This window comes from Crocodylus siamensis, chromosome 12 (genome assembly GCF_052110815.1).
Source record: "Crocodylus siamensis isolate JL-2025a chromosome 12, ASM5211081v1, whole genome shotgun sequence".
Classification (NCBI taxonomy): Eukaryota; Metazoa; Chordata; order Crocodylia; family Crocodylidae; genus Crocodylus; species Crocodylus siamensis.
This window is the reverse complement of record NC_143406.1, coordinates 32,821,840-32,835,965: the sequence shown is the minus strand read 5'-3', so window position 1 is coordinate 32,835,965 and position 14,126 is coordinate 32,821,840. Positions and strand designations below refer to the sequence as shown.

Genomic DNA, 14,126 nt, shown 5'->3' with positions numbered 1-14,126 from the left:
TGGCCTATCCCCAACTGGCTGCATGGGACTTGGGGTTTGGGAATTTGGCAGTGGGGAGTGTGGCCACATTAATTGCCACTGCTCCCATGGCACCAAATTTCCTGACCATTGGGAATCCCCATGGGCCAGATGTAGTGGCTCTGAGAGCCACATTTGGCTTGGGGGCCGGAGGTTGAGCACTCCTATTGTAAAGGGTTTGGTCTAATAGTATGCCAGTGTTCTTTTTCTTTCCACAATGTGGAAGGTAGCTTCAGCCTGGGAATTAAGTGAGCTTGGGAAAAAGATGAGTAATGTGATTGTGGACATGGCCCATGAAGATTGATACTGCCTGTAAGATAGCCTTGTTACTTAGGAGTACCACTTTCAAATCACCTTGTTGATGTAAAATATGCATCAGCAAATGTGTATTTTCCTCCAGAAGTTAAGGTCTCATGCCATGCACCTGATGAGGTCTGGGAAGTCTCTAGTTCACTGTCCACTGTTGAAGGGACATACAGAGGTGCAGTGTCTGAAGAGGTGGGCAATTCTCTTGTATCTTCAAATGGGGAGGCATGGTTTCAGATTAAAGGGAGCCCCAGTGAATGGGGATAGTGGGATCATGTGCCCTTGGAGGAAAGGGAAGACTGTGACACTGTTGAGAGCACTGGATTGGTTGTGTCAGCAGGTACAGTCCCCAAAACCACATGGGGTGTTGAAGGCCAGGTCTAAAAGGCACTAGGTGTACATAAAGATTGCAGTGCATTTCCAGAAGGACTGCAACATCAAAGATGTATGCAACTGTAATAGTGGGAACAGATCTGGATTACTCTCAATACCAGAGCAGGATGTAAGAGGATACCATATCAAAAGGCAGTGCCAATATACCTGAAGGTGAGGTAGAGGGTGGTGCTGACTAGAGGAAAGGAGCAGTGCTAGCATTTGGGCATTCTGTGCTAGGTGGTTTGGCAGCAATTCTGCTGAGTTGCCTTTAGCAACAGGGCTGAGGTGGTAGCTGTACATGAATCCGCGTGTTAATCACAGGCTTGGTAACACAGTGCCAGACAATACCGAAGACAGTAACGGCACTGATTTGGAGGAGGAACTCTTCTGCCTCTTAGTCCGGGAGCCCTGCAGGGGCACCAAGGATCAGGCAGCACTGACACTCTGCTCTCTGAGAGTCCAAGAGTAACCTCCCAGCGACAGTCCTCAGGTCTTGTCTAGTCAGTGCCTCTGTGTTTTTGAGAAGTGCATTCCTCAGTCAGTGCAGGTAGCCTGTGTGGATGGGGGAGTACATGCAAAAGCAAAGTTTCACAGTCCCAAACAAAACAAAACAACTTGCTTCACTGATCTAAAATGAAAGATAAAGAAAGGCACAAAGAAAGGCTTTGGTGCAAAGGGAAGCATCTGTCTCAATTTGTGTCATGATTCCAGTGCACTTAGTGACCATTCAGCTTTGTTATTGCCATAATGCCATTTTACCTATGCTCATTGTTCAACTTCACTGCACAGCTCCATGGAAAACAAGGAAATATAAATATCTATTCCATGCAGTTTAACAGCCTCCTCATTTGCCTGTCTAATGAAATGGATTGATTCTTCATTGTAGCTGCCGAAGAGTAAGAGCAGTAAATGATTGTGGATTGCTCAGCTGCAGTGCATTTGACACTTTATATTAGAACAAGCAAGGTAATGGGTGGGGAGGGTAATGATGAGTCCCTGTTAGCTTAGAAAAATATTTTGCAGCAGAATGCCTTGAATGACAATCTGCTTATTCATCCATACACTTGCCACAGTTTATCATAGCCACTGGGTGCACTTACTGAATTTACATAGCAGCCCCCCCAAAAACCTGGGACAGGATTCTGTTCATCAAGAGTATAAATGTAACTTTCTCTTAAAAATGCGATTATATTTATCCAGGGCTAATACACTGTTTCTTAAACTATGTAAAGAAATTACCAGAATGCAAGGATGACAATGGGTCTGTAGCTCATCATCAGTCATAGAACATAAATGCACAATCTGTTAGCCCCCAAGCTCTCCAGAAACAATCAAAACTCATGGTCTGGTGAATCTAGGTTTGACAGGATTTCTAGAGAAGAAGGTTAAGAGATATTAAATTAAAGCTCTGAAGCCCTTTGTAAGAAAGAAATATTTAGAAGAAAAAGTTAACATATAGCAAAATAAAACTGTGAAAGCATCACAGACTCAATCCTGCAGACACTTTGTATATGGACTTCCCATTGATTTAAATATATAGAGAAATGGAAAAACAGGCCCAACATCTGCATTTAATAGAAAATGGTAAAAGAATGACAAGATAACAGAAGTGAAAGACAGAGTGTGATTATCCTGTCAGTGTGGACTTCCACTGACTGCATGAATACCACATTCTGTCTCCCCAAGCACCTAAAGAAGGCCCCACTGACAGCATGTCATCTATAATCTTATTTTTCCTCATCTATTGTGTATTGTAGTGGTGCGTCACCAGCGAAGGTTGAGATACAATTTCTATTATAAGCCCAATTTCTATGAGTTTATTATAACATAGTCATTGTTCCTTCCAGGCTAAAATAAGAGTAGTATCCAGGAGAGTTGTTTTGGACACTTCAAAAAATAAGCATATATTCAAATATGTATTTAATCAACTGTATAACAGTCAGGCACAGATTGCTAAATATTTTTAAAGATTAAAAATAAATATCAACATATTTATATTTGTCCCATAGACCCAGGTAGCTCTACTGGGAGAAACTTCATTGCTCTGACCACATTAAACTGGAGTGTGCATAAGGCTCAGGATTGCCTTTCTCTGGCCTAGGAACCCTGTGAGTAATAATAATAATAATAATAATAATAATAATAACAACAATAACAGGTGGTTACAGGGTCATAGAAAAATAAGGTACCTTATCTACCATGTGTTAAAATGGAAAGCAGCCAAAGAAGTCAGTCTAAAATCTGAATACTTAGATTGTGAACATGCATCTAAGGTTTGACTGTTTAGACAGAAAATGTGAAAAAATGACTCTTTACATTTATTAGCAGTAATTGTTTTCCTTGCAACTCTTGTAGTTTAATGGACTAATTACTGCAGGACTGTCTCTACTAAAAGCATATGATGGCCATATGACACCCTCATACAAAGCTGAAAGAAAACATTATGATGAGGATGATCTGAGAACAGAATTTTGTCCTATATATCTTCTTGAGATGAGATCTATGGGGAGACTGAGGGATGAGAACCTGCAGTTATGCCCTAATCAACGCATTTGAAAAGTCAGCTAGAGGGGAACTAGTAATTACCTTCCATACAAATTAGCTACAGCAACACCATTAATCTTAACACACAGCTTTTACTTGTTTAGGGTAAATAAACAGGAACGTCTGCTGTCAAGAACCTAAATGTGAAAATAGTTAAAGAACTGCAAAACAGGATTACCATTTCTCTTACAACCATTAAATTAACCCAGGGATTTATGTATCTAGGACATCTTTATTTCCAGCCAAGCCAAAAGACATTCAAAACCCCAAGCTTTCTCCCAATTACAGAAGGTATGCACTATAAGAGAAGTGCCTTCCTTTCCTGGAGCTGATATGGAACCAAAATATTTTTTTTCAAAAGTTCTGTACAGGGAAGCTGAAAACAAATTGTTTGGAATAACTCTGATGACTAGTACTAGTTATCACATAGTTTATCATTTCTGGGTTCTAAAATGGCAACAGCCACTTTGGTGAGATACATAAATTATACAATATAGCTTTGATAAAAGCATAAAGTCAAACCACCACCATTTGGAAATTAGTGAAGACACTCTTTTCAGCACAAGGCTAGATCTGTTCAGATTTAATTGGATGCAGTCTACCAGAAAAAAACATTATCCTCTATTGGCCATCAAGACTAACTTCTAGGATATTTGCCAATCTTTTCTGGATCATGTGAAAATATGGGACTTGATATGTCATCTTGATTATATGTCTGCTACTGTGATTTATGATAACTACACAGTGTTTGGGAATGAATAATATTTGGAGAGCAGTCTGTGCACATTCTGAATCAATGTTATGACATTTTTAAAGCAGATGGTTCCTATCTTATATTGTAACTTCATCTCCCTACAGCTCTTATTCAACAAACATACACATCACAAACACTCTTGTTGGCTGTATCATCAAAAAAAATCGAAGATAACTTGGGTCCTTGGAGATAAACATTTTCTCACACCTGCCCAGTGGGTGGCTTTTCCATGATTAAGACACATTGATTATAAGGATCCAGAATGAATTGGAAAGACTGAATAAATAGTTGACTATCAATCAGATGAGATGGGGATTTGATACATGAAGGGCAACTATAGAGAAGAAGGAGATGGGCTTTTCTCTGTGGCTGAAGGAGATAGGACTAGAAACAATGGCCTCTACTAGGAGCAGAGGATATTTAGGTTGTGGATTAGGAGGAATTTTCTGACTATGAGGGTGGTCAAGTACTGGTACAGGCATGTGCGTTTTACAGTGCTGTAATTTAGAGCACATTTTATAACATTATAAAGCTAGTGCTCTTAAACATGACAGAAGTGCAGTATTTGGTGGAGGGGGCCTCAGAGCCTCCCTGCACTTCCCAGGCTAGGAGGCACAGGGGTTTTTCACTGGTTGGAAATTTGACCAGTTGTACAGAAGTTATTTAAAGTGCTATAGGTTGCTAAAGTGCTGTAAAATACAGTGCTTCAAATGTAATACCTCATATAACAAGGGTTAATTTAAAGTACCGTACCCATTTTTTAAGTGCTGTAAAGCCATGTAAGTCTTCAGTCATGGCAATAAAGTGCTTTAAATGGCAAAAATAAAACAACCCCCCCCCTCCCCAAGTAATGTACACACCCTAAAGAAACTGTGGAATCTCCATCCTTAGAAATTTTCATGAGCAGTTTGGACAGACACTTGACTAGGATGATTCAGGCAGGGATGATCCTGCCTTGAGCAGGGAACTGGATTATATGACTTTGTAAGGACCCCTCCACCCTTACTTTCCTAAGATTATCTGTATAGCTACTGGCTGGGGTGTACCTGTTCTATGAACAGAGAACTTTGGTCCTTCAGTCTGTTAACTAGGCACCTTTTAGATAATAAAAGAAACGTACAGAATAGTAGACCTAGTCTTTAGCTGCCTTAGAGTGCCTTCATTGCAGTCAACAGAACTACATTGGTTTACACTGACCAAGGAGAAGACTCACTGAATGCATGCGTCTCTGTTTTAAATGGTCACAAACATATGGCTCACATTCCTAATAAAAGATCTACCCCAGAAAAGACATTTAAGCTCTTCTGCTTGAATTTGCTCTGGTAGCAAATCAATTGAACACAGTATAATTGATTTTGCAGATTACTTGTGTGCCTGCACACTACTCCTTACAAGACTTCCATGCTAGTGAAAGTCATTTCTGCCCTGGAATTACTGCAGTGTGGTATATCTTCAGGCAACCCCAGAATTGACCTCTGGGTTCTTCCTTGGCAATCTGTCAAGGAAACATGAGCCAAGTATAGTGCACTTCACTATAAGCCTAAATACCACCAGCCTCTGTCACCAGGGAGATTTTTATTCTATTAAGTGAAATTTTCCCACTCTAATTTTGGTAACTACATTTCTAATTGTATAATTAGCCACTAGACTTGTGACAGAGGAGGTTTTAAAAAAATTGTTGGTTATTATTTCTCACTACAGTAACTATAGGTTTAAGCAAGCTAGCTGTTTTTTTGTACTTCTAGAGCTGGGTGTTCTCAGGGAGCACTATCACATGAACTAAGTGATGTTCACAGATCTTGTAAGCCTTAGGTGGGACTAATTAAAGTTAGTTGAGGACAAAGATTAAGGTAGTGTTTCATTTCTTACTGAGATGGATGTTCTCTCCAGTAAAATGTAAGGAAACCAATAGGCAGGTATGGAGCACTCTGAAGCTAGTCTCAAAGAATGCTCATCTGTAATGGTGCTTAGTGAACACATCATATGAAATTGATTTTGGTCATGCTATCTAGTAAGATTTCCGGTTGATCATCTACAATGATAGATGGAGATGAGGAAAAAAAAAAACAATCCAGCAGAGTTACACATCTTTTCCCATAAGCAATCATTTGAATTGAGCCTGGGCTCCTAGTCTTATCATTAAAATACTGATATTTGGTATTTTTCTCCCCATTACTAACAACTCCAGACAAAATTCACCTGGAGTTTGTGCTAACTGTTGGCTGAGAGCCACCTGATGTTTTGCTCATGTAGGGGAGGGATCTGCATGATGCAAGATTTCCACAACTTCCCTTCTTTGCCAGAGAAGCAGAAGCAGCAGAAATGGGTAGTGTTCCCTATAGAGGAGAATGATTAGATTAACTTTTTCAAAATGTATCTTTTCCACAGTAACTGAGACAGTAACTGTCTTTTGTGTTTTATATTTACCTCTACTTTAAGATACCGTCTTTGCTACTTAGATACATCACAGCTTTCATGGAATGCATTTTGTAGTGTGTCAATCTAGATGTGGATGTGAAGTCTACTTCAGTTCAGTATTGCTCTTCATTCAGAGTGTGTGTGTGCGGGGGGAAATCTTTATTTTATTATACTTTTCCTAGTTTGTAGCTCCATCCAGCTGTATGTTGCAGCATCTAGAAGGTATGTACAGAGGGTTGCATGCGTGTCCTGGGAGAAAAGCATAGCACAATATGGTCCGTTTCTAGTTAAGTGAAGCACTGGTAGATGATACAATCATTTCTCTTCTCCTGCTCCACAGAGTACAAATTAACAATTAAAAATAGATTTTTACATATACAATGCCTTCTTCATTATGTTATTTTGTTTGGAGCAACAACAGCTAAAGAGCTTCAGGGAAGAGTGAAAAAATGATGGGTCTTCCCAAACAAATATGGCCCTTCTCAGTAGCATAACTTAGAAATGGAGTGCTGGGTACTAAGGGGGTGTGCAAAGCAGGCCCTATTCAATTTAGATTTGGATTCAGGCTGAATCAGGGACGGTGATTCAATTAGTTTATTTGGATCACTGTTCCCGATTTGATTTGGCTGAATCTGAACCTGAAGATTCAACACTGATTCACCAAATCAGCAATTCGAACATAGACACAGCTTTAAATGTTTTTTCTGCATACCTCGAGGTACCAGGCATGGCTCCTGAACGCTGCAATGCTGGGGCAGATGGAGCGTCCCACAGGAGTGTGTGCATGTGTGTGTGTGTGGGGGGGGGGGTGCGGCATGTGCTTGGCAGTGAACCCGGAGGTGGACTGGAATTACTTTAGGGGAACACACTGGGGGGCCCCACCATGCCTTCCCTGGCTCAGCAATAGGCTGCAGGGGGTCCCCAGGTGCCCACCCAGATCCAGGAGTCACCAGTCACCAAGCTGGGGGGCACTGTGGGCCTTCCCACACGCTCTCTTGTGGACCTGGAAGTGGACCGGAAGCACTTCTGGTCCACTTCCAGGTCTGCTGCTGAGCACTCTGGGGAGCCCCCTGTGCTCCTCTGGGACACTCCATCCACCCCAGCATCAGAGCATTCACAAGCTGCCTACTACCTTGAGGTATGTAGAAAAAACATTTAAGGTTGTGTCTATCTCTGAATCGCCAAATCTTTCTGAATCTCTCTGAATTGATTCGGAGGGTTCCAATTTGTTTCAGAGAGTTTAAGGGTCCTCTGATTCAGTTCAGATTCGGAGATTCAGCCACTGAATTGGGCCGAATCTCTGCCAAATCGAATCAGGGACTGAAGCTTTGCACAGCCCTACTGGGCACCAATGCCAGTGCCAATTCAGAGGCAGCACCAGAGCAGTGCCCAGGGAACCCATAGCACTCCCGCTGCTGCAGCAGTCAGAGCCTGCACTGAGGCAGCAGCAGCCTGTGCTGCTAGCACCTATGTGGCTGCCGCTGTGCAAAGTAGTAAGCACTTGCTTCTCCCTTCCCCTATGCTGTCCAGGGCAGCACCATGTCAAGTTATGACTCCAGTCCTTCTCTAAGCAGGTAGCAGGATCTGTGACACTAAACAAGGCTGCCCTGAGTCCTGCCTAAAACTGCTGAATACATTTGCTTGCTCCCTTTGGCAGGTGTAGTTTGTTACCATGCAAGAGGAGAAAGTGACCATCTGAACAGGGGGAATAGGAACACATGGACACTGGATTCAAAGAGAAACTTAAGCTGTTGTTTGTGTTCTGTTACATTAGTTACCAAATAAAACCATGGCTCTGGAAGTCTGACCTCAGTCGTTCTGGGAAGGGAATGGCTGCAGACTCCTAAGGAGAGCTCAACCCACAATGTTCTGTGACATTAGTCTGAAGGATGCTAGAATTTAAATTTAACCCAGTTAAATGCAAGGAACATTGCATTTTCAGATTAGTTAGGAATACATTATAAGCAAATCTGGGGATTCAGCTAGTAGCATATTGTAAGCATGGGAACCATGAGATTTTCTCTTTATGTACACACCAGAGTAAGAAAGAAATCCCTGTTTAGTTTGCCTTTTTCACTATTTTGTACTAGTTCCATATTTAGTGTATATAGAAGATATTTTCTTCCCCCTCTCCCTCCACAAGGACTCAAGTTTTAAGTACACACTTTGGTGCTTTCTGAATTAGTGCCACACTAGATAAAGGATTTACAAAAGGCATGTTTAAACTGTTACTTGGGAATGGGTATTGGGTTACATGGGGAGGAGAGAGATATCATCTAAAACAAATTTTGGGAGGCATAGGGAAAAAAGTTATTAGACAGCTGGTTCAGCATGGTAATAAATCAATCAGTCTGTATGCCAAGCAGTTCTGGGTAGAAAGAGTCTCTGAATCAGAACTCGGGCTCTCAAACAGAAAATGTAAACACCATAAAACATTAAGCCATCATTTGCGCTTTTCATCTTGATGTAGATTTGGAGTAAATGTAGAACACAAAAAAGTTGTCATCTAATTTACAAAGATGTAGTACTTTACCCCAGTATCTTTTTATGCAGTAGCAATGGTGACAGCAATAGGCAAAGGAAAATTAAAAGAAGGGGAACTGGCTTCCTAATAAAAATTACAGGATAAAATGGTCCATGAATAGGAATGCAATCAGTAGGCCTTAATACTACACCAGAACACATCTTTCCCTGTACTACTTCTTAGCCATTTTCACTGGAATTACTCAGTAACTGGCACAAAAAAAAAAAAAAAAAAAAAAGCGTCCTTTAGTGAGGCTTCAGCAATAGGGAAAAGAGGTATCATAAAAGTGGAGGGACCTTTCTACGATATGTTCAGCTCCAGCTGATCTAAGGGGGAAAGAGATTTTTTTTTCCTCTTGGAGAGGGCACTCATTGTGTTAAAGAGATAAATGCCATCTGCACAGAGAGCCTGCTGGGACTACTGCAAGTCATAATGGAATCAAAAAAATATATTTATCCAGGATAAGGATAAATATTGAAAAGCAGCCATCTCAGCCAATCTTCAGTGAGGAGCAGAACAACTGCAGGGGTAGAGGGACTCACTACAATAACCCTGTGAAAATGTCAGCTGGCACTGCAGTCAGCCTGCAAAATCACCTGTCTGCCACCTCAATTTGGGTAGGTCCCTAAAAATCATATTACGCAGTTCAACAGAACTGTTACATTGCTCATCGGTTTGCATAGTAAATACAGTTCTATAAATAAAGTACATGGGACCACTTTGGTTTTATAGCATCACTAGAAGAATGCAAGAGCATCTGAATGCTTAACTTGGTTATGATGGACTTCAGCCACAGGGGCTGTTGTTATTTATATGCTATTGTCTTTAAAAAAAACTTGTCTGTAAAAAGTAAATCATCACAGGCAAAGTAATAAGTCTAATCCATTGTCCCCCCAGCAGTACTCAGTCCTGGCTGCCACCTGCAGGAGGTGGCAGTTGCTGTGGCCAGAGTGGAGTGCGGAGTCTGGCTCCCACCCCCTACCCCATAGGTGGCACAGCTGGAGCAGAGCCGATGGGAGAGGGGGATGCAGGCTGCCCACTGAGGGCTCAGCGTTCCCTGCTCTGTTGCCCTTCCCTTGGGCCCTACGCAGCCGAGTGGACCAGACAGGCTTGGTGCTGTCACTGGGAGCCCCAAGCTGGCTGCGCCACCGTGATGAAGCACACCCTGTCCACTTGGAAGCAGCAGCAGCAGCATGAAATTGTACCCCCTGCTGCTGCCGCCAGGTGGGTAGGGGGCACCTTGCTATGGCAGTGCAGCCAACATGGGGCTTCCAGCAGCAGCACTGATTCTCTGCACCCTGCTCTACCACAGAGGCCCCCAGGGGGAGAGCAGCAGGGTGGGGAGCCCTTAGCTTGCAGAAGGTAGCCCACATCCAGCCCCAATTGTGCAAAAATTTGGGGGGCATGTGCCATCCCATGCCTTTCTCCTCAGGAGTGTGCACAGCGGGGCACTAGTTCCTCTACTATCCCCCAGATGAGCTGCTTGTAGCTCTATCCTACTCCCCAGCTGGGCCCCGTGACTGCACATTTTCATCCCGTGCACTGCTCCAGCTGGGTAGCACCCCCAGCCTCGGCCCTCCCCTGCCCTACTCTACTCCCTTCCTCCCTCACCGTGGGGATCCCAGTCTGTCCCCCCCACCTCCTCCACACACAGATGGGAGGGAGCTGCTCTCCACGTTGCCTGGCTGCCACAGTGCAACCACACATGCAGGTGGTGCCCCTTGCCTCCGACTGCCCTCCTCCTGCTTCCCCCAGGCCCAAGCACACCTTTGAACTCTGCCAGCCTGCAAAGGGAAACCCACTGTTTCCCATATTTTTCTCCATGTTTTTCTCCTTAACAGGGGAAAATTTGTGTTTATCTCCTTAAAAGGAGAAATCTGTGTTTTTCCATGGCAAACAGAAAACCTGGCTCCCTGACTAACAAACCATGGGTGGCAATCTTTACTTGTTTTTTTAAACAGGAGGTTACATGGACCACAGCAGTATGCTGACTGGGCTGCAGGTTGAGAACCACTGGTCTAGTTGTTAATATCAGTGCTACCGTATGAGTCGTGTTCCTCTTAGCAAGCACTAAAATGTAACTAAGAATAAAGATTTTGCAGTAGATCGTCTTTGCCACAAAATTGCCATTATAACAAATTTAAATAAGGCAGAATGCTTTGTCATTGGCAACTATGCTGTTCAGGATAAGCAATATTGGGTTACTGTTTTCTATGTAGTGACAACTTCTTCAGCGTTATCCAAAAATAACTTGCTTTAAGTATGGAGTGCATCCTGCTGTCCTCAGAATAAGTGCTCACTGCAGCTAGTGGGAGGTTAACCTGGATCATGCATGATTTTTAAGACCAAACAATTAGAGCGCCAAAATCATAACTTTTTTTTTTATATTTGAAACCAGCTATGAGATTAGGCCAAGATACCTACAGAAGCACCGCGCTCTCCAAGAGCACAGGCTCCTCTGACAGTCGTGTTTTACTGAAACATGAAAGCTGAGATTCATGTGCAAAGTAGAGCTTCTTAGAAAACTGTCCCCATGTCGCAGGACTTATTCTCAGAAGATATTAAAATCATCACAGTCTCACTACTTCTGGAATTTATTTCTTTGACCTAGTCTTCCCATATAACAAAAACAAACTACATGCATCTGTGGGTGATAAATGTAGTAGAAACAACCAGATAAAACTAGGTTGAAAACATAGTTGTCATTCCGTTTGCCATATTTTTTAATGGTTTGCATTACTATTTGCTAACTATATCAATACACACACTTTGCCTTATTCTGAAGCTTTAAATACTTCCAGAGTTTTCATTCTTCCTGTATAAATTTCACATGTAAATAACCTTGTTTGTACAATGGAGAGTGACTCTTTCCATGTGGCTAATTAAGAGTTAAACTACTTTTTAGGAGTTATTTTCTGAAATTGTAGCTATTGTATCCTATTAAAATGTCAATTACTGGGGTAAGCGGTTCCCTGCCGCATATATATTAAGATTAATTTACAAGGTGTATCAAAGGAGTTATTGAGTATTTTTAAAATGTTAATGGACACAGTTACTAATAAATCATCCTGACAACAAAAATGCTCATGTTCTTCAATAAGACCATTCTGAAGCTCATTAATTCCTTCCAATGAAGCTTTAAATGTTCTTGTAGGTACATGATTCGTGCTTTTTAGCTATGACACTGGAATGGAAGAGCCCCACACAGTTGGAGGACAGGCATACTGCACAATGCTACTGTGGTAGTTTTCAGCACCTGTAACTATCCCGATCCCTCCATTCTGACTTGTTATAATTTATTTCACTTATTTTGCACTCTTACTTCCTCTTACCTTCAGAATTCACCATCCCCCATCTTGCACTGATTGCAGCCGGCCATCAAGGAGTCAGTCAGAGGAAGCACTGGGAAAAATCTCTGAAAGTGGGTCAACAGAACTGACATGTAAAGGCATCACTCAAAGTCTGTTTGCATTATCAGGCTAAGACTACACTAGATATGGCTCAAAACAGTCTTTAAATCATTCCTTCCCACCATGAGATGCTATCACTGCTGCTCCTCTCAGCTTCTGATGGCTTTCTCTGTTCCAAACTTCCATTTTTCTTTTGGAGTTAAATTACAGCCATAACCCAATTTTTCTCAAAAAGTTACTCACATGTTTATTACTTCTTTTCAGTTTCTCTCTTTGCCCACTCCATCTCTTCCATTCCACTCTCCTCCACAAAATTTGGTTACTTAGTCTTTTCCCTCTGTGATTTCTTCCCTGTTGTCTGATCCTTCTATCTCTGGAACATATTTTTCTACAGCCCCCATGACTCAAAAAGCTAACCACAACTAGTCACCCCTACATACAAACACATGGCTGCCCATTCTTTTCTGTTCTGTGTGTTCCTCTGTTGGTAGCAGTTGGCAGCTCTTGTTGTTCAGGTACTAGAACTTGTTTGGATTTTTTCATGTGAGGATGAGCATACTAGAAGAGAGGGACAGGGCTACAGCTAGGGGGGCAGGTTACAGAGGTGGGCGGATGAGAATAGGATGGGTTTCAATACTGACAAGTGCAAGGTGATGCACCTGGGGAGGAAGAACCAGCACCCTACCTACAGGCTGGGGAACTCCCTTCTTGTCAGCACAGAGGCAGAAAAGGATCTTGGAGTTGCTATTGATTCCAAGATGAACGTGGGCCACCAATGTGGAGACATGGTCAGAAAGGCTAACCTCACCTTGTCATGCATCCACAGATGCATCACGAGCAGGTCCAAGGAGGTGATCCTCCCCCTCTATGCGACACTGGTCAGGCTGCAGCGGGAGTACTGCATCCAGTTCTGGGCACTGCACTTCAAGAGGGATGTGGACAGCATCAAGAGGGTCCAGAGGAGGGGCAACAAAGGAGGCCCTTTGTACCGTACAAGGAGAGGGTACGGGACTTGAACCTGTTCAGTCTCCACAAAAGAAGGCTGAGAGGGGATCTGGTGGCTGCCTATAAACTTGCCAAGGGGGACCAGCAGGCAATGGAAGAGTCCCTGTTCCTCCGAGCACTACTGGGGTAACAAGGAACGAAGGCCATAGGTTGACTGACAGTAGATTCAAGCTAGACAACAGGAGGCACTACTTCAAGGTCAGGGTGGCTAGGAGCTGGAACCAACTTCCAAGGGAAGTGGTGCTCATCCTTACCCTGGGGGTCTTCAAAAGAAGGCTAGACAACTGCCTAGCCAGGGTTGTTTGACCCCAGCATCCTTTCCTGCCCATGGCAGGGGGTTGGACTTGGTAGGATCGGAAGGGACCTGAACAGATCATCAACTATGAAACTATACAACTCTACATTCTCCTTCCTGGTTTCAGCTGCCTTTGCAGAGTTGCATGCACTTCGTTTTATACAGGGAAGGAGAGAGGTAGCCAGCAGTGTTAGTCTGAAGTCAGACAGAAGGCAAGGTAGAGATGCACCTTAGACTAACAAAATCAAAGATGAATAAACTTTTGTGAGCCACAACTCATTTCATCATGCTATGCACTTAAATGAGTTGAGGCTCACAAAAGCTTATTATGCATTTATGATTCATAGATTTCATAGACATTAGGGGTGGAAGGGACCTCAGCAGATCATCAAGTCCAGCCCCCTGCCCAAGGGGCAGGAAGTCAGCTGGGGTCATAGGACCCCAGCAAGATAAGCAGCCAATTTGCTCTTGAAGGTA

At 42.8% G+C, this 14,126-nt stretch overlaps 1 protein-coding gene across 2 annotated transcripts in view; it reads left to right on the top strand.

Annotated features, from left to right (window-relative positions):
* Window positions 1-14,126, top strand: part of SHISA9 (shisa family member 9) — a 320,948-nt gene that overhangs the window by 231,561 nt on the left and 75,261 nt on the right. The window lies entirely within an intron of this gene.